Raw genomic sequence first — 25351 nt, forward strand, 5'->3', positions numbered from 1 at the left:
GGGCCCCACCATATATCGCTGTAAATTCTGGCGGCTACTGGGACCTGAGGTAGTTGGTACACTAGGACGTGTGGATGTGGCAGAACGGCCACGTCCTCTCCCAGCACCAGAGGGTCCACTAACACCACCACGACCATGTCCACGTCCGCGTCCCTTACTAGATGTTTTTCTCATTGTTATGGTTCACCACAACAACAAATATATTATTTGGCCCAATGTATTGTATTCAAATTCAGCGGGATATAAATTTGAGGCCTAGTATTTAGGCGCTGGGTGACCGGTATGGATTTAGTGACAGAATTAGACTTGGAAATGCACAGAAGCGTGTGTGTGAAGTTATTCTGAATGACCCTATGTGCACCTTCAATATGATCTACCCTTTTAGGGATAGATTTCAAATAGCTCTGATATAGCAGAAACGACTAAATTATGAAATTGCTAAATTGGGAATTGTATTTCAACCCAGAACAAAAAATGTGCTTTGACGGACACTAAATAACTTTCCCAGCCACAACAGGACAGCGGTAACGAGAGATTTAGCGGGATATAAATTTGAGGCCTAGTATTTAGGCGCTGGGTGACAGGTATGGGTTTAGTGACAGAATTAGATTTGGAAATGCACAGTAGCGGGTGTGTGAAGTTATTCTGAATGACCCTATGTGCACCTTGAATATTATATACCCTTTTAGGGATAGATTTCAAATAGCTCTGATATAGCAGAAACCACTAAATTATGAAATTGCTAAATTGGGAATTGTATTTCAACCCAGAACAAGAAATGTGCTTGAACGGACACTAAATAACTCGCCCAGCTACAGCACTAGGGACAGATTTAGCTGGATATAAATTTGAGGCCTAGTATTTAGGCGCTGGGTGACCGGTATGGATTTAGTGACAGAATTAGACTTGGAAATGCACAGAAGCGTGTGTGTGAAGTTATTCTGAATGACCCTATGTGCACCTTGAATATTATATACCCTTTTAGGGATAGATTTCAAATAGCTCTGATATAGCAGAAACCACTAAATTATGAAATTGCTAAATTGGGAATTGTATTTCAACCCAGAACAAAAAATGTGCTTTGACGGACACTAAATAACTTTCCCAGCCACAACAGGACAGCGTTAACGAGAGATTTAGCAGGATATAAATTTGAGGCCTAGTATTTAGGCGCTGGGTGACAGGTATGGGTTTAGTGACAGAATTAGACTTGGAAATACACAGTAGCGGGTGTGTGTGAAGTTATTCTGAATGACCCAATGTGCACCTTGAATATTATATACCCTTTTAGGGATAGATTTCAAATAGCTCTGATATAGCAGAAACCACTAAATTATGAAATTGCTAAATTGGGAATTGTATTTCAACCCAGAACAAGAAATGTGCTTGAACGGACACTAAATAACTCGCCCAGCTACAGCACTAAGGACAGATTTAGCGGGATATAAATTTGAGGCCTAGTATTTAGGCGCTGGGTGACAGGTATGGGTTTAGTGCCAGAATTAGACTTGGAAATACACAGTAGCGGGTGTGTGTGAAGTTATTCTGAATGACCCAATGTGCACCTTGAATATTATATACCCTTTTAGGGATAGATTTCAAATAGCTCTGATATAGCAGAAACCACTAAATTATGAAATTGCTAAATTGGGAATTGTATTTCAACCCAGAACAAGAAATGTGCTTGAACGGACACTAAATAACTCGCCCAGCTACAGCACTAAGGACAGATTTAGCGGGATATAAATTTGAGGCCTAGTATTTAGGCGCTGGGTGACAGGTATGGGTTTAGTGCCAGAATTAGACTTGGAAATACACAGTAGCGGGTGTGTGTGAAGTTATTCTGAATGACCCAATGTGCACCTTGAATATTATATACCCTTTTAGGGATAGATTTCAAATAGCTCTGATATAGCAGAAACCACTAAATTATGAAATTGCTAAATTGGGAATTGTATTTCAACCCAGAACAAGAAATGTGCTTGAACGGACACTAAATAACTCGCCCAGCTACAGCACTAGGGACAGATTTAGCTGGATATAAATTTGAGGCCTAGTATTTAGGCGCTGCGTGACAGGTATGGGTTTAGTGACAGAATTAGACTTGGAAATACACAGTAGCGGGTGTGTGTGAAGTTATTCTGAATGACCCAATGTGCACCTTGAATATTATATACCCTTTTAGGGATAGATTTCAAATAGCTCTGATATAGCAGAAACCACTAAATTATGAAATTGCTAAATTGGGAATTGTATTTCAACCCAGAACAAGAAATGTGCTTGAACGGACACTAAATAACTCGCCCAGCTACAGCACTAGGGACAGATTTAGCTGGATATAAATTTGAGGCCTAGTATTTAGGCGCTGGGTGACCGGTATGGATTTAGTGACAGAATTAGACTGGGATATGGCCAAAAAATAAACAGACTATTGCTGGTTAAATGCACTTGGTGTGACAGCTTCACCCTGATGTAGGCTTTAGCCAAAAAACAACCACACCATTGAGGGTTAAATGCACTTGGTGACAGGCGCAGCTTGCCCCTGATTTTGTATATGGCCAAAAAATGAACAGACTATTGCTGGTTAAATGCACTTGGTGTGACAGCTTCACCCTGATGTAGGCTTTAGCCAAAAAACAACCACACCATTGAGGGTTAAATGCACTTGGTCGCAGCTTGTGCTGGCGCACCACAAGACACAAAATGGCCGCCGATCACCCCAGAAAAATGTGACTGACAAACGGTCTGGGCAGCCTAAAAACAGTGAGCAATTGAGGATCAGCAGCTCAATGATCCACAGCTGCAGATCGATCAGTTAATCAAGTCCTTTGGAGGAGTTAATCTGCCTAATCTCGCCCTACTGTCGCAGCCGCAACCTCTCCCTACGCTAATCAGAGCAGAGTGACGGGCGGCGCTATGTGACTCCAGCTTAAATAGAGGCTGGGTCACATGGTGCTCTGGCCAATCACAGCCATGCCAATAGTAGGCATGGCTGTGATGGCCTCTTGGGGCAAGTAGTATGACGCTTGTTGATTGGCTGCTTTGCAGCCTTTCAAAAAGCGCCAAGAAAGCGTCACAAAAGCGCGAAGAAAGCGACGAACACCGAACCCGAACCCGGACTTTTACGAAAATGTCCGGGTTCGGGTCCGTGTCACGGACACCCCAAAATTCGGTACGAACCCGAACTATACAGTTCGAGTTCGCTCATCCCTATGTTTAACACCACAATAAGTACAGCTCTGGACATTGTTGCCCCCCTCACACACAACAAAACCCAAAAACTCAACAGACAACCCTGGCACACCAACCTGATCAAAAAACTCAGACAAGCTTCCAGGGTTGCTGGGCGGCGATGGAAGAAATCACACTCTAACGATCACTTCACCACATACAAACAATCTCTCCTCATTTTCAAATCTTCAGTCGCTGATGCAAAACAGGCCTACTTCTTATCCCTCATATCTTCCCTGTCCCACAGCCCTAAACAACTTTTTAACACTTTTAACTTCCTTCTCTGTCCCCCAGCGCCTCCACCCTCTCCTCTCATCTCAGCTGAGGGCTTTGCCACATACTTCAAACAAAAGATATGGATTACACCTATCCTCAAAAAGCCTTCACTTGACCCATCTTCCTTGTCCAGTTATCGCCCCATATCACTTCTTCCGTATGCCTCAAAGCTACTTGAGCAACATGTCCATTCTGAACGGTCCTCTCATCTCTCCTCCTGCTCTCCCTTTGACCGGCTACAATCTGGATTCCAACCCCACAACTCAACTTAGACTGCCCTTACTAAAGTCACCAATGACCTACTAGCCAAAACCAAAAAACATTACTCTGTCCTCCTTCTCCTTGATCTGCCCTCTGCCTTTGACACTGTCAACCACTCCCTTCTGTTGCAAACTCTCTCATCTCTTGGCATCACTGACCTGGCCCTCTCCTGGATCACATCATACCTCACAGACCAGACGTTTAGCGTCTCCCACTCTCACACCACCTCCTCGTCTCATTCCCTCTCTGTTGGTGTCCCGCAAGACTCTGTCCTAGGACCCCTGCTCTTCTCTATCTACACTTTTGGCCTGGGACACACAAATCTACCTCTGGTCCAGACATCAACACCTTATTATCCAGAATCCCACAATGCCTATCTTCCATATCCTCCTTTTTCTCCTCTCGCTTCCTAAAACTTAACATGGATAAAACAGAATTCATCATCTTTACCCCATCTTGCTCAACCCCCCCCCCCCCCCGAACAGACCTATCATGACCAATGGCTGCACACTCTCCCCAGTCAACCAAGTCCACTGCCTTGGAGTGACCTTGGATTCTGCCCTCTCCTTCCGACCACACATACAAGCCCTTTCCACCACCTGCCGCCTCCAACTCAAAAACATCTCCCGCATCCGCGCTTTCCTCAACTTTGAGTCAGCGAAAATCCTTGTACATGCCCTCATCATCTCCCGCCTAGACTACTGCAACATCCTCCTCTGTGGCCTTCCATCTAGCACTCTCACACCCCTCCAATCTATCCTCAACTCTGCTGCCCGACTAATCCACCTCTCACCCTGTTACTCCTCTGCCAATCCCTTCACTGGCTCCACATTACCCAGCAAATTCAGTTCAAAATACTAACAAATACATACATGGCTGTCCACAACCTGTCCCTCCCTACATCTCTGAGCTACTTTCCCCACACGCAATCTCGATCCTCACAAGACCTCCTTCTCTCCTCTCCTCTTATCACCTCTTCCCACAATCGTCTCCAAGATTTCTCCAGTGCTTCCCCCACACTCTGGAACTCGCTACCTTAACATATCAGAGTCTCACCTACAGTGGAATCCTTCAAAAGAAACCTGAAAACCCACCTCTTCAGACAAGCCTACAACCAGTGACCCTTTCTGCCTTTATACCGCCATGACTTAATTGATGATATAGGGGATGGGCCCTGAGAATAATTTTCTATGGTGAGCCTAAGGAACCCCAGTCTGATACCAGATTGTAGTCCAAATATAGTGACGATGATAGGTTCATGGAAATATCATTGATTGCGCTGGTTACTGTGGTATGCATTCTGAGCATATGGGCTTTAGCTGGTTCTACTCATGGAGGTTGGGATGAACAATTAAAATCAAGGCATTACACTTATTTTGGGTTTTGGGTTTTGCCTTTGATCCACATTCTCGCAAGAAACTTGCATGTGAAGAATGAGAAACCAACTGGTAATAATCCCCCTAATTGTTGCTATTGATGACCAGTTCTTTAGGCATGCTGCAAATCGTCCTCCCAGAAACTAGGCCTATAATACTTCACCATTGGATGTCTTTCACTGCAGTAATGGACCTGGCACTAGTTCTAGATAGATCTTGCTTAGAATAGTTGTTACTATGCTCTACGAATAGTATGTTGTATGTATCGAAGAATGCTTTGCTATCTATAATACTGACCTCATTTATAATGTGATGGCTCAGGTTCACTTCTGATACCATGCATACCTGGCCTTGCAACAAAGAACAGTCATTAATCTGCATTTTTGTGGCCTTCATCCATTACACGTGGCGGGGGGGACCTTCTGCCGAAGATGATGAGCAAAAGTATCACGATCGGCGTAACTGTCACATACGTGACACGGAGGGAGGAAAAGAGGGAGGCCCTGCCCTAGTGAGAGGGAAGGTGGTGACCCCTGACTCACCTTGCGTCTGGCACCTGGCTGCCCTGTCGTCCCTAGACGGGTTCCTCACCCGTACGCCGATCACGTGCCTAAAACCCTGGCTTTCCCTAGGATGAGCCCTAGATAGTGAACAGGGCGGTGGGAACACTAGTCCGCACCACTAGCTCTAAAGGAAAACACCAAGGGGAGGACAGACAATACAGACTAAACATATAATCCCAGGTGGGCAACAACAGGAGACAACAAAAGCCCAACAGGGATCCGGAGGGTAGCACTCTGGAACAACAACCAGGATTCACAGCTCCAGTGGGTCAGTATAGATGTCCAGGCAGGAAGCTCTATAACTGGCAACAAGAGAAGTGTGAGAGGAGAATATAAGGAGTTTGGGAGTGGCAGACAAGAAACAGCTGAGGAGGAGAAGCTACGGATCCCTGAGTGAGACAAAAAGGATAGTAAGGAAAACACAGAAAACAAACACTAAGAAACACCGTGATCTTTAGACATAGAGCGCGCAGCCACCCGCTGCGACTTCCTGACCCCGGGTATAACGGAGTCAGACGTGGCTCTTGACACCCTCGTGACAGTACCCCCCCTTTCACGAGGGGCCTCCGGACACTCAGGACCAGGTCTCTCCGGATGAGAGACATGGAAAGCCTGAATCAACCTGTTGGCGTTTACCTCTGACGCTGGAACCCACATTCTTTCCTCGGGACCGTAACCCCTCCAATGCATCAGATACTGAAGAGAGCGGCGGACCCGACGAGAATCAACAATTCTGGATATTTGAAACTCCAGATTACCATCCACAACAACAGGAGGAGGTGGCAGCGGTGATGGTTCTAGAGGTGAAACATACTTCTTGAGCAACGACTTATGGAAGACGTTATGGATCTTAAAAGTCTGAGGTAGCTCCAGGCGAAAAGCCACAGGGTTAATGACGGCTACAATTTTATAAGGACCAATGAACCTAGGACCCAGTTTCCAAGAGGGAACCTTCAACTTAATATTCCTAGTAGACAACCACACATAGTCATTCACTCCTAGGTCCGGACCTGGCGACCGTTTCTTATCGGCCATGCATTTGTATTTACCACTCATATTTTTCAAGTTAGCTTGTACCTTCTGCCATACCGATGAAAGAGATGAAGAAAACCGTTCCTCTTCGGGAACCCCAGAAGACACCCCCTCTTTGAAAGTACAAAATTGGGGATGAAAACCGTATGCACCAAGAAATGGTGACTTGCCAGTGGATTCCTGACGGCGATTATTTATGGCAAACTCGGCTAACGGTAAATATGATGACCACACCTCTTGGTTTTCAGACGCAAAACACCTTAAATATGTTTCTAGGTTTTGGTTGGTACGCTCAGTCTGTCCATTCGACTGAGGATGGAAAGCTGGGGAAAAGGATAAGTGTACCCCTAAACGGGTACAAAAAGCTTTCCAAAACTTAGAAATAAACTGGGTTCCCCGATCCGAAACCACATCGGAAGGGACCCCGTGAAGCTTCACGATTTCACTGATAAACACCTGAGCAAGAGTCTTCGCATTAGGTAGTGCGGGTAATGCAATAAAGTGTACCATCTTGCTAAACCTGTCTACTACTACCAAGATAACTGTTTTACCCGCAGACAAAGGTAAGTCAGTGATGAAATCCATTGATAGATGTGTCCATGGTCTATTGGGGATGAAAAGTGGCAATAAAGACCCTGCTGGACGTGTATGAGAGACTTTTGCGCGTGCACAAGTAGACACGAAATCTATTACATCCTGACGCAACCTTGGCCACCAAAAACGACGAGACAATAGCTCCAAGGTTGCTTTACTACCCGGGTGCCCAGCAAGTGCCGAATTATGATGTTCCTTCAATAACTCAAGACGCAGGTTTAACGGTACAAACAATTTCTCTGAGGGGCAAGAGGCCGGGGCGTCCCCCTGGGCCTCTAACACCTTTCCCTCTAGAACAGAGTGTACAGCAGAGACAACCACTCCTCTTTGTAGAATAGGTACCGGATCACTAACATTACCCCCTCCAGGGAAACTACGAGACAATGCGTCTGCCTTGGTATTTTTTGCCCCAGGACGATAGGTGATTACAAAGTTAAATCTGGTAAAGAATAGCGACCACCTAGCTTGTCTAGGGGTGAGACGCTTAGCCGATTCTAGGTACAGAAGGTTTTTGTGATCCGTAATTACCGTGACGGGGTGGATTGCTCCCTCTAAGAAGTGACGCCACTCTTCAAACGCCAGTTTAATCGCCAACAGTTCCCTATTTCCAATATCATAGTTCTTTTCTGCTGCAGATAATTTTTTGGAAAAGAAAGCGCAAGGACGCCATTTGCCAGGAGACGGACCCTGAGACAATACAGCCCCCACTCCCACCTCCGACGCATCAACTTCAACAATAAAAGGCTGGGAGACATCAGGTTGAATTAGAACAGGTGCCGAGGTAAATCTCTCTTTTAGAGAGGAAAATGCAATTTTAGCGGCGTCAGACCATTTAGAAAAATCAGTCCCCTTCCTAGTCATGTCAGTAAGGGGTTTAACGATCACTGAATAATTTTTAATAAACTTTCTGTAGAAATTTGCGAAACCCAAAAACCGTTGTAGAGCTTTAAGGTTCTCAGGAAGATCCCAATCTAAAATTGCCTGGACCTTCCCAGGATCCATACGGAAACCTGAAGCAGATAATAGATATCCCAGGAACTGTATTTCCTGAACGGCGAAGACACATTTTTCAATTTTCGCATATAATTTATTCGTCCGTAGGACCTGCAGTACTTGCCTGACATGTACTTCATGTGTTTTCAGATCAGCCAAATAAATTAAGATATCATCTAGGTATATGACTACAAACCTGCCGATGAGATGACTAAAAATATCATTAACGAAATGTTGGAAGACAGCAGGGGCATTGGTCAGACCGAAAGGCATGACTAAATTTTCGTAATGCCCCTCAGGGGTGTTAAAAGCTGTCTTCCACTCATCCCCTTCCTTGATACGAATCAGATTGTAGGCCCCCCAAAGATCAAGTTTGGAGAACCACCTAGCACCCGCAATCTGATTAAAAAGGTCAGGAATGAGAGGAAGAGGGTATGGGTCTCGGACGGTTATCCGGTTTAGCTCACGGAAATCTAGGCAAGGACGCAGGCCCCCATCTTTCTTTTTAACAAAGAAAAACCCTGCAGCCACGGGTGAAGAAGAGGGTCTGATGTGTCCCTTGGCCAGACTCTCGGAGATATAATCTTTCATGGCTTGTCTCTCGGGACCCGAAAGATTATACAACCTGGACTTGGGTAATTTTGCACCGGGAATCAGGTTAACCGGGCAATCATAAGGACGATGAGGTGGTAGCTTCTGACAACCCTTTTCAGAAAAAACGTCCTCAAAGTCCGAAATAAATGTAGGTAGGGAAGCTATGGAGGCGATTAAGCAATTGTTATTTAAGCAATTCTCTCTGCAATGCTTACTCCACTCCAATATCTCCCTGGCCTGCCAATCCACCACTGGATTGTGCGCTACCAACCAGGGAAGACCCAATACCACAGGAGAGGGAAGGCCCTCCAGAACGTAACATGAAAGACGCTCCTTATGGTGGTCCCCTACCCGAAGGTGTAAGTTATGGACAATGTGAGTGAGGTTTCTCTGAGACAGAGGAGCAGAGTCAATAGCGAATATGGGAATAGGTCTCTGTAACATACAGAGAGACAAACCCATAGTGCGGGCAAAATGGGCATCTATCAAATTTACCCCTGCTCCACTGTCTAGAAAAAAAGAAATAGACTCCGTCTTAACACCAAAAACAATAACCGCTGGCAACACAAATTGAGATGTTCGTATGGAGGAAACGTATACCCCCCGGCTGACATCCTCCGCACAGCCTGGGGTTAGTAGTTTTCCGACGGTCTTTTGTTTTTGGGAAAGGAGGGACAGACATTAATGAAATGACCCTTCCCCCCACAGAAAAAACAAGCCCCCCACCTACGGCGAACCTCAGGAGGACGGACCTGACGAGAAGTTCCTCCTAGCTGCATAGGCTCATCTAAGTCAGTACAGACTAACTGCTGCTTGGGAGAGGTTACCAATTGCTCAGGAATTTTCGATCTCTCCCTAAGACGTCTATCTATCCTGATAGAGAGGGACATAACAGCATCAAGGGAAAGGGGGGTCTCATACAGCGCCAGCGCATCCTTAACCCTTTCAGATAACCCAGAGCAGAACTGACTCCTGAGAGCCGGGTCGTTCCACTGAGTATCCGTAGCCCACCTGCGGAACTCTGAGCAATATTCCTCTGCTGGCCGATCTCCCTGTAGGAGTCTCCGTAACTTCGACTCAGCCAGGGCGACACGGTCAGGGTCATCATATATGAGACCCAAAGCCCCAAAAAATCCCTCCACTGACCGGAGAGCCTGGGAACCAGGGGGTAACGAGAACGCCCAGGATTGCGGGTCCCCCTGAAGCAGGGAAATAACAATCCCCACCCGCTGTTCTTCATTACCTGAGGAGTAAGGGCGCAGCTTAAAATATAATTTGCAGGCCTCACGGAACAACACAAATTTGTCCCTTCCCCCAGAAAATCTGTCAGGAAGAACAACCTTGGGTTCTGTAACAACCTGGTTACCCATAGCAACCGCTGGGCTTACGGTCTGCTGCATTTGCTGCTGCTGTTGGAGGACAGACGCCTTCAATCCTGCCACCTCCAAAGACAGGCCTTGAAGCTGTTTTGCCAAAGCAGCAATAGGATCCATATTGGATTCTAAGTAGAGAAAAAAAAATTAAATATATATATATATATATATATTTTTTTTTTTTTCTCTCAAAAAATAAGGGCCAGTTATAATATCACGATCGGCGTAACTGTCACATACGTGACACGGAGGGAGGAAAAGAGGGAGGCCCTGCCCTAGTGAGAGGGAAGGTGGTGACCCCTGACTCACCTTGCGTCTGGCACCTGGCTGCCCTGTCGTCCCTAGACGGGTTCCTCACCCGTACGCCGATCACGTGCCTAAAACCCTGGCTTTCCCTAGGATGAGCCCTAGATAGTGAACAGGGCGGTGGGAACACTAGTCCGCACCATTAGCTCTAAAGGAAAACACCAAGGGGAGGACAGACAATACAAACTAAACATATAATCCCAGGTGGGCAACAACAGGAGACAACAAAAGCCCAACAGGGATCCGGAGGGTAGCACTCTGGAACAACAACCAGGATTCACAGCTCCAGTGGGTCAGTATAGATGTCCAGGCAGGAAGCTCTATAACTGGCAACAAGAGAAGTGTGAGAGGAGAATATAAGGAGTTTGGGAGTGGCAGACAAGAAACAGCTGAGGAGGAGAAGCTACGGATCCCTGAGTGAGACAAAAAGGATAGCAAGGCAAACACAGAAAACAAACACTAAGAAACACCGTGATCTTTAGACATAGAGCGCACAGCCACCCGCTGCGACTTCCTGACCCCGGGTATAACGGAGTCAGACGTGGCTCTTGACACCCTCGTGACAAAAAGTTTTCCTACTGGTCTCACTGCATTGCTATATGTTTAGTACATATATGAGAACGGTATGTTCTAACCTCTGTTCCAGAAGACATGCTTTTACAAGATTAGTAAGATTTGATGAGTTTATCAGAAATGTTGAAGCTTTCTCCAGATGCTAGGACATGCTGTGTGCTAATGAACTATACTTTGTGCCAAGTACTATATATCAAATACATACATAAAATGACTAGAAGAATGTGGACACCCCCACCCCACCTATTGAATTCAGGTGTTTTAGCCCCATCCATTGCAAATAGATGCATAGAATCAAGCACACAGCCAAACAATTGTCATGGACCATTATCGGTAGTAGTATTGGCCTTACTGAAGAGCTCAGTGACTTGAAACATAGTGCTGTCATAGGATGCCACAAGTCAGTTTGTGACAATTCTGATCTAGACCTTCCTCGGTCAACTGTATTATGTATGTGAATATGGTGCCTCCAAGTGCAAGAAAATCTTAGCCACGAAGAGGTACCTACCCACAATACAGGTTTCCCGATTACCCCTGGAAGTGACATCAGCACGTGCTGACAGAATATTGACCTACTGGAATGTATAGAGCCTACTGTTGTGGGAATAGTTTTGGGTAACCCCTTTCCTTTTCTGGCATGACTTTGTATATATATATATGCTTAGTGATGTCCATGTATGCTGTTTCCCATAGAATAGGTTGCTTGCTAAAAATTTGAATCCCACCCCAGTTTTGACCCAGGTATCAATCTCTAGTAATGGTGCCACTAGTGCACAATAGTATCTGGACAGATACATGCAGCGGATCCAGAACCACATGTGGCTCTCAAGCCACTAGTTGCCCAACACTAGTTTAGGGGGTTTCTGGTCTGAGGCCTGTATTACTTTGGTGGATTGCTCTTCAGTCTGTATTTAGAGATTCCGGTCTTTGGTCTGCATTTGTTTTGATGGTCTGGGGTCTGTATTTGATAAGGGGGACGGGACTTGGTTTGGTATTACATAAACAGTCTTGTTTGGGGTCTGTATTTGACTAGGGGTCTGGTCTGGGTCCGTACCACTTTGGGGGTCTGCTCTGCAGTCTGTATTTAGCGGGTAATGTCTAGTGTCTGTATTTGTTTAGGGGGACTGAACTTGGTTTGGTATTGCATTAACAGCCTGGTCTGTATTTGATTAGGGGGTCTTGTCAGGAGTCTGTATTACTTTGGGGGTCTGCTCTGCAGTCTGCAATTAGAGGATCATGTCTAGGGTCTGTATTTTTTAGGGGGACTGGTCTTGGTTCGGTATTACATTAACAGCCTGGTATGGGGTCTGTATTCGATTAGGGGACCTGGTCTGGGGTCTGTATTACTTTGAGCATCTGCTCTGTAGTCTCTTTTTAGAGAGTTCGGTTTGGGGTCTGTATTTATTTAGTGAGACTGGATTTCATTCAGTATTACTTTTACAGTCTGGGGTCTGTGGTTAATTAGGGGGTCTGGTCTGGGGTCTTTATTTGTCCAAGGGTCTGTATTCCTTTGGCGGTATGATAAAGGAGGTCTTTGGCACTTCTATAACTATTGTACTTATGCATTTGTAATTCACACTGTAAGGGCTCATGCACACAAATGTATTTTGTGTCCGTGTCCATCAGTTTTTTTGCGCAAAAAAATAATGGAAATGACTCCGTGTGCATTCTGTATTTATTTGTCCGCAAGTCCATTCTGCAAAAAAATAGAACATGTCCTAATTCTTGTCCGTTTCGCGAACAATTACAATTGATCCGGAAAAAAAAAAAACTGATGAAAAAGGGATGTAACACAACGTTTTTTTGCATGAGCTCTAATGCTGTAGGTTGGGTTGTGTCTTGAAGGCACTTGCAAACCCCATTTGCATATGGTGTAAACTTCATTTTTGGACCATTGCAGCTTCAGAAGTGGCAAAAAAAGGTACCATGTGTTATCTGTGTGTGTGAGCTACAACGTGGTATTAACAGCTTGACATGACTGAAGTTGATGACTCCCTTTAAATAAATTTCACGTTTTATCCTTCACGTTTTAGAATCTCCCTGATGTCTTCTCGAAAGCTTGCTATGGCAATGGTGGCACATTACAACAGACCTCAGAGATTAAGTCATAAATGCTATTTTTCCTAAATTGCCAAAAATTGTGCATTGTCCCTCCCTCATACCATGTGCCCCACACATAACCCTCTGAAATGCACACCCTGCATATTAGCCCCAATTTTGTATTACCATATTAAATGTCTCCATGTGTATGTCCCACTAAATCCATCTCAGTTCTGTACAATTTAACGTTTTTTCCGCCCATTACAGACATAGCAAATGTTAACTTGTTAAATACCCAGTTGCCACAGACACAACATGAAAGCACCCATTGAAAAAGTCAAGTTAAAGTTTAATGTATGTGTTAGGTTAACATTTGCTGCATCTGTATACCAGCTGCCTGACATTGCTCTTTCTGTTCAGTAAAATCATCTAAATATATTCTAGGTCCAACAATTATTCAAATAAGTTTGATGATGGATTATGGTAACACGCGTTCTTCACCCTTCCCTGAGGTCAGTCATTTTTCTTGCGAGATGGGGAGAATGAATCATATTTTCCATCAGACAAAGAATGCAATACAGAATAAGAGCATTCAGAAGAAGAAAAACCAGAATTCATGGACAAGGGCATGCATATAATATAATATTAATGATAATCTTGATTTATATAGCGCCAGCAAATTTCACAGCGCTTTACAATCAGAGAGTTCAAATACAAACAAAATCATACATTACATAGCAACAAACAAAAGGAATGATGGATAGTATCACTAAAGTCGGGTCACCCCATTAATTCAGGACCTGAATATCAATTAAATCATGCTATAGATTAAAGGCATTGCTGGTGTCATATTAAAGAGCACCCAACAGAAAGATCAACCCTATTAAACTAGGCATACTGCCTGGTAGGGCTGATTCTGCTGATTAAAATGATACCTATCTTGTCAAAATCAGTGGTGGCGTTCACGAGAAATAAGACTTTTCTTCTGTATGCAAATGAGGACTTCAGTGCGCCAAGGGGCGTGGTCAGCACTGGAAAGCTGAGGAGCATGAGAGTCTAAACTCCGCCCCTCAATGCACTAAAGCCCTTATATGGGTAAAGGATAAAAGTCTTTTTTCTCAGGAACACTGACACCGATTTTCACAAGACAGGTATAATTTTAATCAGCAGGGTCAGCCCTACAGACAGTATGCCTAGTTCAATAGGGTTGTTTCTACTGACTGTTGCCCTTTAAGAATCATAAATGCTGCTGATGTACTGAGAAGAATATAGACAACTGAATATTTCCAGGTGGGGACCTGGTCACAGCTCAGTTATCCTATTAATGTGTTACAGGCACATAGGAATTCCAAATGGTACGAACAGGTGAAGATGCCTACACAAGGGTTCTTGTGATGTCTCCCAACATGTAAGTGACACAAGTGGAGCTACAATTACTGCTCCTGAAAAGAGTCAATGAGTTCTTAACGTAGACATAACCAATATGATAATTATACTGGTAGTAAGGTCAGGGCCAGAGGGTTGTGATAGGGCCACATGGCCACCGCAGTTCTACTGTACCGAACTTAGATCACTATGAGGCTCTGCTTTTCTGTCTCCAGAAGATACTTTCATAGTCATTTATGAGAACCTATGAGTGTGGGTGTCCTAAGGAGACCAGTCCTGGGAAATCGTGTTGCATATCCTGCATTATTAAAGAGGTTTTCTGGGATTTTCATATTGATGACCCATCCTCAGGATAGGTCATCAATATGAGATCGGCAAAGGTCTAACTCCCGGCACGTCTTTCAATCAGCTGTATGAAGAGGGTGCGACGCTATGTGAATGTTCATTGGTGACTTGGCTTTTGTGGGGCTCAAGTAAATCGCTCTGGGCTGCAATACAAAACACAACCACTATGCAATGTACAGCCCTCTTCTTTGTAGGCTGCGAGGAGGTTCTTGTGAGCACCAGGGCCTTCTCAAACAGTTAATGTGTTACAGGCACATAGGAATTCCAGATGTTACGAACAGGTGAAGATGCCTACACAAGGGTTCTTGTGATGCCTCCCAACATGTACCGGTAAGTGACACAAGTGGAGCTACAATTACGAATCCCATCTTTCTTATATTGATGACCTATCCAGAAGAAAGGCCATCAATATGAAAATCCTGGAAATGTAAAACAGGCTGTGCCTGCTGACCCATAGACGGAATACAGACTGCCATAAATTATATCCAGCATTCTGCTGGTGGATCTGAAATTTCCATAGCCCTGCAAGGTAATCGTCAGAAAGCCCCCACTAAATTGCTATGTTATTCCATAATATATTAGTGAAAGTGCACCACAGGTTCAGGAAATGGAGCAGGGAGGATGGGCAATCTAGGGCACAGCTGCCTCCTTTGTCTATGGCGGTGCAGGTTAAACCCTCAACTTGATCGGCAGTAGTAATTATGCCAATCATACATAGAGATATGACTGTCAAAAACCGTCTGAGACAGCTGCATCCTGCTGCTTGACAGCAGCTCCACTCTTCTGCACTGATCACGGTGATCAGGACAGGAGCAGAGAGTTACATGTGAGCGCCCTCTGTTGGCTGCTTAATTGCGTAACCTGCAATTCAGTGACTGAACAGCACATAAGCAGGGGGTATACCATAGAATGGCTTATATTGGGGGCAATGACGGTTGTACTGCAGGAGCATTACGGCTGCTACTTTTTGGGAAACGTTATGACCTGTACTCATGAGGGCATTTTGATTTATAAGGGCTCATGCACACAACCGTATTTTCTTTCCATGTCCATTCTGTTTTTTTTGCAGCCCGTATGCACCATTCACTTCAATGGGTCCGCAAAAAAACCTAAATGACTTTGTGTGCATTCCGTGTCCGTACGTCCGCAAGTTTGTTCTGAAAAAAAAATAGAACATGTCCTATTCTTGTCCGTTTTGTGGACAAGGACAAACATTGTTATATCGGATCCGTAAAAAAAAAAAAAATGGATGCAACACGGACGTCATACGGTTGTCATCAGTTTTTTTTTTTAGAGATTCAGAGGCTAATAGTATGGGGCATTACTTAAATTTGGTTTGAGACAGTACACCGGATGAGCTTCAAGAAAAATTTATACTTTTATTGATATTTCAACATCAGTGGTACATGTTATAGCAACGTTTCGGGCCCAAATTGGTGCCCTTCATCAGGCTGTAAAACATGTACCACGCCGTGAAATCCTACATTGGTCTTATACAGCCTGATGAAGGGCACCAATTTGGGCCCGAAACGTTGCTATAACATGTACCACGCCGTGAAATCCGACATTGGTCTTATAGCAACGTTTCGGGCCCAAATTGGTTCCCTTCATCAGGCTGTATAAGACCAATGTCGGATTTCACGGCGTGGTACATGTTATAGCAACGTTTCAGGCCCAAATTGGTGCCCTTCATCAGGCTGTATAACATGTACCACGCCGTGAAATCCTACATTGGTCTTATACAGCCTGATGAAGGGCACCAATTTGGGCCCGAAACGTTGCTATAACATGTACCACGCCGTGAAATCCGACATTGGTCTTATAGCAACGTTTCGGGCCCAAATTGGTGCCCTTCATCAGGCTGTATAAGAGCAATGTCGGATTTCACGGCGTGGTACATGTTATAGCAACGTTTCGGGCCCAAATTGGTGCCCTTCATCAGGCTGTATAACATGTACCACGCCGTGAAATCCGACATTGGTCTTATACAGCCTGATGAAAGGCACCAATTTGGACCCTAAATGTTGCTATAACATGTACCACTCATGTTGAAAAGTATACATTTTTCTTGAAGACCATCCGGTGTGCTGTCTCAAACCAAATTTAAGTATTTATATAGATCCCTGGGGTGGAAGAGATCAACCTGGGACGTGCACCCACGTAAGCCCTTTGGATGAGTGCTGTAGTCGTACTTCTGCCTACAAATAGTATGGGGCATTGTTATGGAGGGTGCCCTTTGCCATGTGTACCAAAGCTACATCTTTTGCAAATCCTTTTTTTCTACCCTTCATTTTTTCCTTTGGTTATAAATGGACTCACTTTGAGTAGTATTCAGTATATATTAAAATGCTTCAAAGAGCACTTGTCATCAGGATCAATCCTATTAACCCAGACATACTGCCTATTAGCGTTGATCCTGCTGATTAAAATGATACCTGGATGGCGAAAATCCATTGCGCCGTTCCAAAGAAAACAGAGTTTCATTCCATATGCCGGTTATGGCTTCAGTGCACTGAGGGGCGGGGAGGGGGCGTGGCAAATGCAGGAAAGCAGAGGAACTGAGGTGCACTAAGGAGCTAGGCTCCGCCCTCAGCGTATTTATGCCCGAGTTTGCATATGAAATTAAAATTAGTTTTCTCTGGAATGACACAACAGATTTTAACCATCCAGAAATTAAAATTAGTTTTCTCTGGAACGACACAACAGATTTTAACCATCCAGGTATTTTAATCAGCAGGATCAACCCTACCTGGCAGTACACTTGGTTTAATAGTATGATCCTACTAACAGGTGCTCTTTAAGTATGAATTTTTACAAACAGCTGTAAACAGGTCACCTTTTCCTCTTCTGAATACCGTGGAAAATCTAGAAAAGTCGTTTGAAGCTGAGAGGTGTACATCAACAGGTGGTAATGTCGGCAATCGACCTGATGAATGCGGTAATCCGGGCAGTGTGAGAATGAGCAAACCTGTCAAGAGGAGCCCATGTCTATCAACACTACAAGATACAATTTAGCTACATTATTCCTGGCGTGGTTCCAAAAGAAACGGGACAAAAGCAAGGTACACTAGCTAATATTTGCACAACGCAATATGAAGTCCTCGTGGCAGCTGTAGGGCTCGAAACGTGTAAAAGTAAATGATGACAGAGCTGTTCGCACAGCGAAATATCAATTTTGCTACATGATCATAAAGTAACACAAAGAGACATTCAAGACAAGTCATCATCTGGACTGCGGCATCCAGACATCCATCAAAGCCCCAATGGTCAGGGCAGAGGCTTGCGTGACGGAAAACACAATGCTCTGGTAAAGGTATAAAAGTAATAATACAGAAAATAACCTTATAGGAACAAACATTGGGTGTCCAATTTTACTAGAGCTTAAAAAATACGGTAAAACTGTTGATATCGCTCTTATTGTGTTGCTTGTTTGTGTTGCTGGTTATTGATGGTGACCGGTGTCATGCAGTTGGTGGTTGTTGGTGGTAAGCTCTGTTGGTTGCGGTACTTATTTGTTACTGATTTTGCTGCTAGTTGGTACTGAATATGCTTATTGGTTAGTTGTTGGTCATATTGGTGATTGTGGCTGGTACTGGTTATAGGTGGTAGTTGTTTTGGTGATGACTATAGGGGATGTCTTTATGGTAGTGGTGCATGTTGGTGGTTTTTTGTTCTTCTGGGCTTCTGCAAATGATGATACAATAATTTAATACTCTCGTACATATAGCTTACATTGGTATAAGTGTAGGTCATGAAAGCTACATGCACATTCGTAGGTTGCTGAAGCTAACGTCCCAGCTGTTCCCACACATGCTTGGTTGGTGATAAATCTGGTGAATGGGCAGGGCCAGGAAGGGTTCTAATCTGGCAGAGATACAGTAGTCCTGGGAAACTCTTGTGGTATGCTGGTGAGCATTATCCTGGTGAACAATGCCAGTTGGAAGCCCTGCCATGAGAGGAACACATGTGGCTGCAGGATGTCCCAAAATATCACTGAGCTGTTAGGGTCCCTCTTCTCACCACTAGAGGTGACCCACTGCTCTATGTGATGGCTCCCCAGATCATCATACCAGCAGTTGGGGCAAGATTGAAGTGCTCATGAAGAGGTCTCCATCAAGGAATCCCAAACAGAACCTGGATTCATTGCTAACAATCATATGGTTCCAGTCTGTAACTGTCCAGGTTTTTCATTCAAGACACCACTGAAAACAAAGGAGACAGTAGCTGTCAACAGCAGGACATGTAATCCATCAATTTCCTTCTGCTAAGCGCCTCCAGGCAGACACAGAGGTATATAATCAAGGTGCCTCCTGTGTCTGGATAGTGAACAATGAAACTGTGGGAGCTGCTCGTGCTTATCAGTGGATCACACGATCCCCTATACTAGTGGTCTGTCTGGGCCATCCAAAGCCTGTTTTCCATGAGTGCATACTCTAACTTAACCACTGCCCCCAACACCTCCCAACAACTAAATCAAACAACCATCCTGCTTCTCTCAGTCCAATGATGCGTCCCCTCTCAATGTCTGTCAACTAGGCAATATGTCTTCAAATGCATCTTAGAGGCATGTCTAGCAGTCAATGATCTCTTTCCAAGAGGTACACTAACCAAAAGTAGCCTCTGAGACCCAGGGTCTAATCAGATCACACCTCTGATTATTTACATATCTGCCTGACACATAACTGCATGCCGAGTTTTGCAGCAATCTGGCATTTCTATCTGGGAAGTGAAATTTTCACTTCCTAGCCCTGTCAATGAAGTTGGAAAGGTCACAGCAGTTGTAGAGAGAGCAGAGTCTCTAGGTGTAACGTTAACGCCCCCGTTGCTCCTAGAGGCTCATTTGCATATATTAAAACATCACTTTTCTCAGTAATGCGGGCACATATGAACATGGGACCAACACAGATGCCTTCAGCTGCCAAGTGCACAAGCAACAGGTCAGTCAGTTTCATAGGTACAAAACTCCTGACAGATGCCCTTTAAGGAAATAACTATCTATTATAGTCAGTTTCATAATTCACATACCCCTATGCTTCGGCTCTGAGATGCAGAATAAGACTTTTGGCTACAGGCTACAGTTTACGTCACACATCAGGTTTAAATTATAACAAAATACAGTATGACTTCATGAAACAGAAGGTTAGCCAAAAACGGGGGTATTGCCTAATAATTGAGTTGGTTCCACTTAAATACCCAAATAATTTAGGTCTGGATTTATACTCTGCTGCTGCCTGAACTACTGCCTTCATCAGAACCTGTAGGTTAGCTGTAGTGTCAGCTTGACAAAAGTTACAAATAGTGTTGAGCGAACTTGTGTTTTAAGTCCGGCGTCTAAAGTTCGGGTTCGGGTTATCGAAGAATCGCGTTATGGATTCTAAATTCCGTTATGGTCCATTGTAGCGGAATCCATAACGCCGATTCTTCGATAACCCGAACTTTAGACGCCGAACTTAAAACACAAGTTCGCTCAACACTAGCAGACTTTGGAAGCATTGTAGATTTTGAGGTGGCACCACCAACCATATGATGTGGCTCAAATGGTCTCAAATAAAAGTTGTTGCAAGTCTCCAACTCCAAGGGAGAGCAACATGTTTCAATTCCGCATGATGGGTGTTGTTCTCTTAGTTTGTACAATATTTCCCTCGATAGAGCTGCAGTTTGCGCTTCAGAACTGTTCTTCTAGACACCCGGGGACAGTCACTGGCAACCATTCTGTAATTTTGGGGTTTTAATACCAACACAAAATAGGAAGAAAGAAAGAAGTGGACAGGACTTGTGAATTTTCTTGGTCAGAATGTTGATTGTTAAAGGATTTTCCAAACAGACTTTATTGCGTACTCCACACAGAAATCTGCTTCCTGTTGTTGATGGGAAATCCATGCCATAGTTTATGGAATCTTTCTTTTTCATGACACTTTGCCATGGGTCCACATGTGGATGGTACCCATGGAAGTCACTGCAAACTGCTGCAGAAATGTGAGGGTCAGCCTTTCTGCCATGTATCTCAAGGCAAATTTTTCTAAAGGTAAATTCTGCCATGTGCACATACCCTTGTTCTGCTTCCTTTAAGACATGAGCAGATGTATCCACTATCTACCACTAAACCTAAAGGCCCCCATACACATTAGTGATTTGTCGGCTGAACCCACCAAGAATGGTAGGTTTGGCCGACAGTCTTATGTGTATGAGGAGCTCCCAACAGATGATTTTAAGGGAGAGAAGGATAGGACAAAGTGATTTTTTTCACATGCTCAGCCTAACTGAATGTGCATGTGTATGGGAAAGCCAGGAGGGAGTTAGGAGAGACAGCTGTTGGCCAAAGGATCGAATGTGTATGACCACTTTACACCATGGCCCCAGTAAGGATTTTAATGGAGTTATAATGAACAGAGGAACCAGCTAAGGTGAGAAGATTGTATACAAGTTGAGTTGATTTGAACATGTGAAGAAAAGTTATGGTCCTGCTACTTGTACTAGAACTTGCTGCCTTGGGCTGTCTACATTGGTATGCTTAAATCCATGTAACTTCATTTTTCTTGACAGTTGAACACAGACTAGACACATTTACCCATCAATCTCTGTCAAAATATAAAAAATATCTGACCAACGTAAATGAAGGAACAGTGATAGGGGAAAGCGGAGAATGTCCCATATCAACAAAGTCAGTATGGAAGAAGCATCAAAGGGGAGATCAAAGCAGGAATGAGACAATAAACCAAACAGCTAGAAGTCCCTCAGCAACATGTGTCCTCAAGTCCTCTTCTGAGATGAACGGCTTCCATCTGAGCCCAAAGAGAAGGTATTGTAGCCACAGTGATCACTTTGTCTTTGTCCAAAATCTTAGTTCCATAGGTAGTCACGTAAACTACACTACCAGGTAAATATAAGATTGCTTCCATCTATTCACCAGAAGTGTTCCTCTAGTTGACTCTGAAGAGCACCACTTGAGGAGGACACCATGGGGCAACTGCCCAGAAGTTATGCCTTCTGGTTTCCTATAGGTCTAAGACCGGAGTCTAAAGTGATGCTGGTTCTTCAAAAGTTAATAGATTTCATCTGATCCCCCCCATACATGCAAGTTTGAATAAGTGTGCATATGTTCTGAATGGGTAGAGGCCTGTCAAACATATCTGGATGCTTATTTCCTCCAGATCAAAGGAATCAGGCACGATGAAATCCAACAGCCCAATCCGTGTGTCCCCATACAGATAAGATTGTGGGCTAGTCCTGCTGAAAATGGCGGTTTGGCAGATATAGTTGAATGGGCTCCATAGGATGAACAAAATGGTGCCCCTGTTGCTACACGTTGACCTCCTAACCATCTCTTGCAGATCACAGGAGACTTGTAGCCTTGGACTGCTTTCCCCTATTTGCGTGAGATCCCTGAGGAGAAGAAATCTTGTAAAGCTTCACACTACCTGTGGATGGATGCCAAAACCTGACTTGTGCCCCATTCCTTCATGGGTCCCATTGAAGAAGCCTTGCCTGCCTCTATGATATGTATCACATTGTTTGTCCGGACACCTGAGGATCGGAGTGACTATGTAAATCAATACGACTCTCAAAATATTAACTGTCGATGACACTTTTCTCGAGCAAATTCATATGGACCCACCCCCATAGATTACAGCATTTCTTAACATTTGTATTTGTTTCACCATTTCATTTCCAGTTTTTGTTTGTTTGCCCACAAGTCTCAGCACCACATCCACATTTCAAATGCTCTCCTAAAGAACTGTGTATTGTGTTTTTCTGGGTTCATGAATAGAATGCCATACATACAGTAGAGACTGACACACAAGCAGAGCAATAGTTGTTAAAATAAATGGAGAGTTGATCTAAAACAATTCAGATTTGTATTGGCGGCCACTAGTGGTTGTCGCCCACAATTTGTTTCGGAGAGAGTGAGAAATACGTTCATAAATACATTAAAAAATAATATTACAAAATAATAACAGAAATAAATCTAAGACTTATTTTCCAGCATTTTTAAGCTACATTTTACTTTTTTAGACAGTTTTATTCTCTTGAGAAACCTTCAGAGATTTCCATCTGCCAACTTTAGGGCCGGAATTATTACAATCATCGTTTCTTCGAACTCCACACACGGCCTATAGAGAATTGGACCTCCTCGTCTGATTGCCTTAGAGCAGATGTTTCCATTCATGTAGATGATGTAACATCGTCTGGTGATATGGTTTTTGGCTTTTTGCTATCTGAAGTCATTTTTTAGTATGAGTATTTCCCACACCATTATCCTATATACAGCCAAATGAAGCGCTGCTCTGAAGGCGTTCCAGGGAGCTTCCGCTTACTCATACAGCTATGCGAACGGTTCAAACATATTTATTTGTTCATTGATACAACTACGTACGACAACATTATTATCATAAGACTCATTAATCATTTCTGTTCTTACTAGGTATAGATGAGACACTGTTCAAAATCCTCTATATAGCAGGGATCAGCAACCTCCGGCGCTCCAGCTGTTCTGAAACTGCAACTCCCAGAATCCTCCTTTCACTTCTATAGGAGTTACTAGAACAGCCAAGAAAATGTGCATGCTGGGAGTTGTAGTTTCACAGCAGCTGGAGTGCCAAAGGTTGCTGCCCCCTGCTATATAGGATCAGAGTCAAAGGGGTTGGCATTTATCATGTAGAGAAAGTTAATACAAGGCACTTACTAATGTATTGTGATTGTCCATATTGCAGGCCAGTGATTTCAATGGAACTTACAAAAACTAAGGATACCTGCCAGTCACATTGAAAGGGGTGGAGTTGGTACTACTGTAATTTGGCAAAACCCAGCGGACACTTGCCAGCATGGCGCTAACATGAATGAAAGTTCTAGCTATGCTACCGCTATGGAATGTTTGCACTTGTTACATGTTCCTTTACTATTGATGGACTATCCTCAGGGTAGACCATCAATATCTAATCGCAAAGGGGCCGACACCCCTCACCCTGTTGATCCAGAGTAGCTCCGATGCTGGGATTAAACAGCTCTGCTCCGATTCACTTCAAGGGGCGTGGCGATAACCAGCTCCGCCCATTACACAATGGACAGCGATGTCTAGTACCGGTGCCAACTTCCAGCACCAGAGCTAATACAGAAAAGTGGATTGGCAGGGGTGTGAGGTGCCGGACTTCTGTTGATCCGATATTGAGTGGACAACCCCTATAAAATTCAAGTCTACCTGAATCTTTCACCTTGATGTTGGTGATGTCACTGAGTGAAATTATAAGTTGCATCCAAATGGGTTAAGCCCCCTTCTCTTGGGAAACAGTGGAGGTTCAGCCCATAGACCTCAATTTATTTGTTCTTATGAAATGTACCCTATGATCTAAAAAATATGCAGAATACAGGAAAATATACCGAGCATTGCAAATAATATTAGGCTGATCTTCATGTAACGTTATAACCTATAATCACACTACACTATAACATACATAGATAGATGTGGACATAATACGGCCCCCTAATTTTCATATCATCTTTCAACCTAAAAAGGACCTTTAGAGGATGAAAAAGCCATGATTACCCCATATATCCAAGGAGGTAACTTTGAGAATGGGCTTGATCTAGCTACCATGAGACCCGTAGATTACATCATGTCAGCTGTAGATCCTTCATGGGACTGTGAATTCATAAAGCAAATATTGTGGCTCCAGAACTAACCTGCAACTATTTTATTCAACCTCTGAATCATTGCTCATAACCAGCCTCACACCACATAATCCATTGTGGTTGACTGAGCAATAGAGGCCACCTACCATGTGTGATACTTCTGGTTGATGAAACCACAAGAACAGTTAGGGAGGGTGACTTATATGGATGGACAAAGCAAACCCATTGTCTCTCTTCAAAAAGAACATGAAAGTGGTGGCAACCAGAACAGTGCCTAGACCTATGGTAGGGTAGACCTATGGTATGGTAGACCTATGGTACTGGATCAAAGAGGCTCCAACCTCAGCAAGATCTCTGACGGATCTCCATCTCTCTGTCTTCTGCTGCAAGCTGAGCAAGTACACCCGGCCTCGCTGTACATGTGCCAGAAGGAGTGGGACAAATAGGTGGAGATTTTAGTAGAGATTCTGGTCAGGTTGGAGCCTCTTTGGGTCTTCAGTGAAACCACAATGGGTGTGATTGCAGCCTGGACTGTGTGACGATTCTTGGGCCTAGCACCACCCAGTTGACAAGTAGAAGGTAATATGTATACAGTTTGCATGTGAATATAATGTTATTTAGTATCAGACAGTTAATGCTAACAAGCTGCATAACATGGTGGTTGGAGTTATGTCAGGAGAGGTGACGGGTCCCCTTGTAAGGGAACCTTGCTTTGCCTCTACTTATTTATTTTAGTAACTACTTGAATTCCACATGTAATAAAACTTCTGGAGCATCTATT

The 25351-nt window shown here is 44.0% G+C and overlaps 1 long non-coding RNA gene across 1 annotated transcript; it reads left to right on the forward strand.

The window, feature by feature from the left end:
- The first annotated feature begins 18128 nt into the window (after positions 1-18128).
- LOC122922056 lies at positions 18129-25246 on the forward strand. Its single transcript, XR_006387080.1, has 3 exons — positions 18129-18256; positions 21487-21742; positions 22275-25246. It is a non-coding gene; the product is annotated as an uncharacterized LOC122922056 (long non-coding RNA).
- Positions 25247-25351: the final 105 nt, after the last annotated feature.

Source organism: Bufo gargarizans, chromosome 11 (genome assembly GCF_014858855.1).
Source record: "Bufo gargarizans isolate SCDJY-AF-19 chromosome 11, ASM1485885v1, whole genome shotgun sequence".
NCBI lineage: Eukaryota > Metazoa > Chordata > Amphibia > Anura > Bufonidae > Bufo > Bufo gargarizans.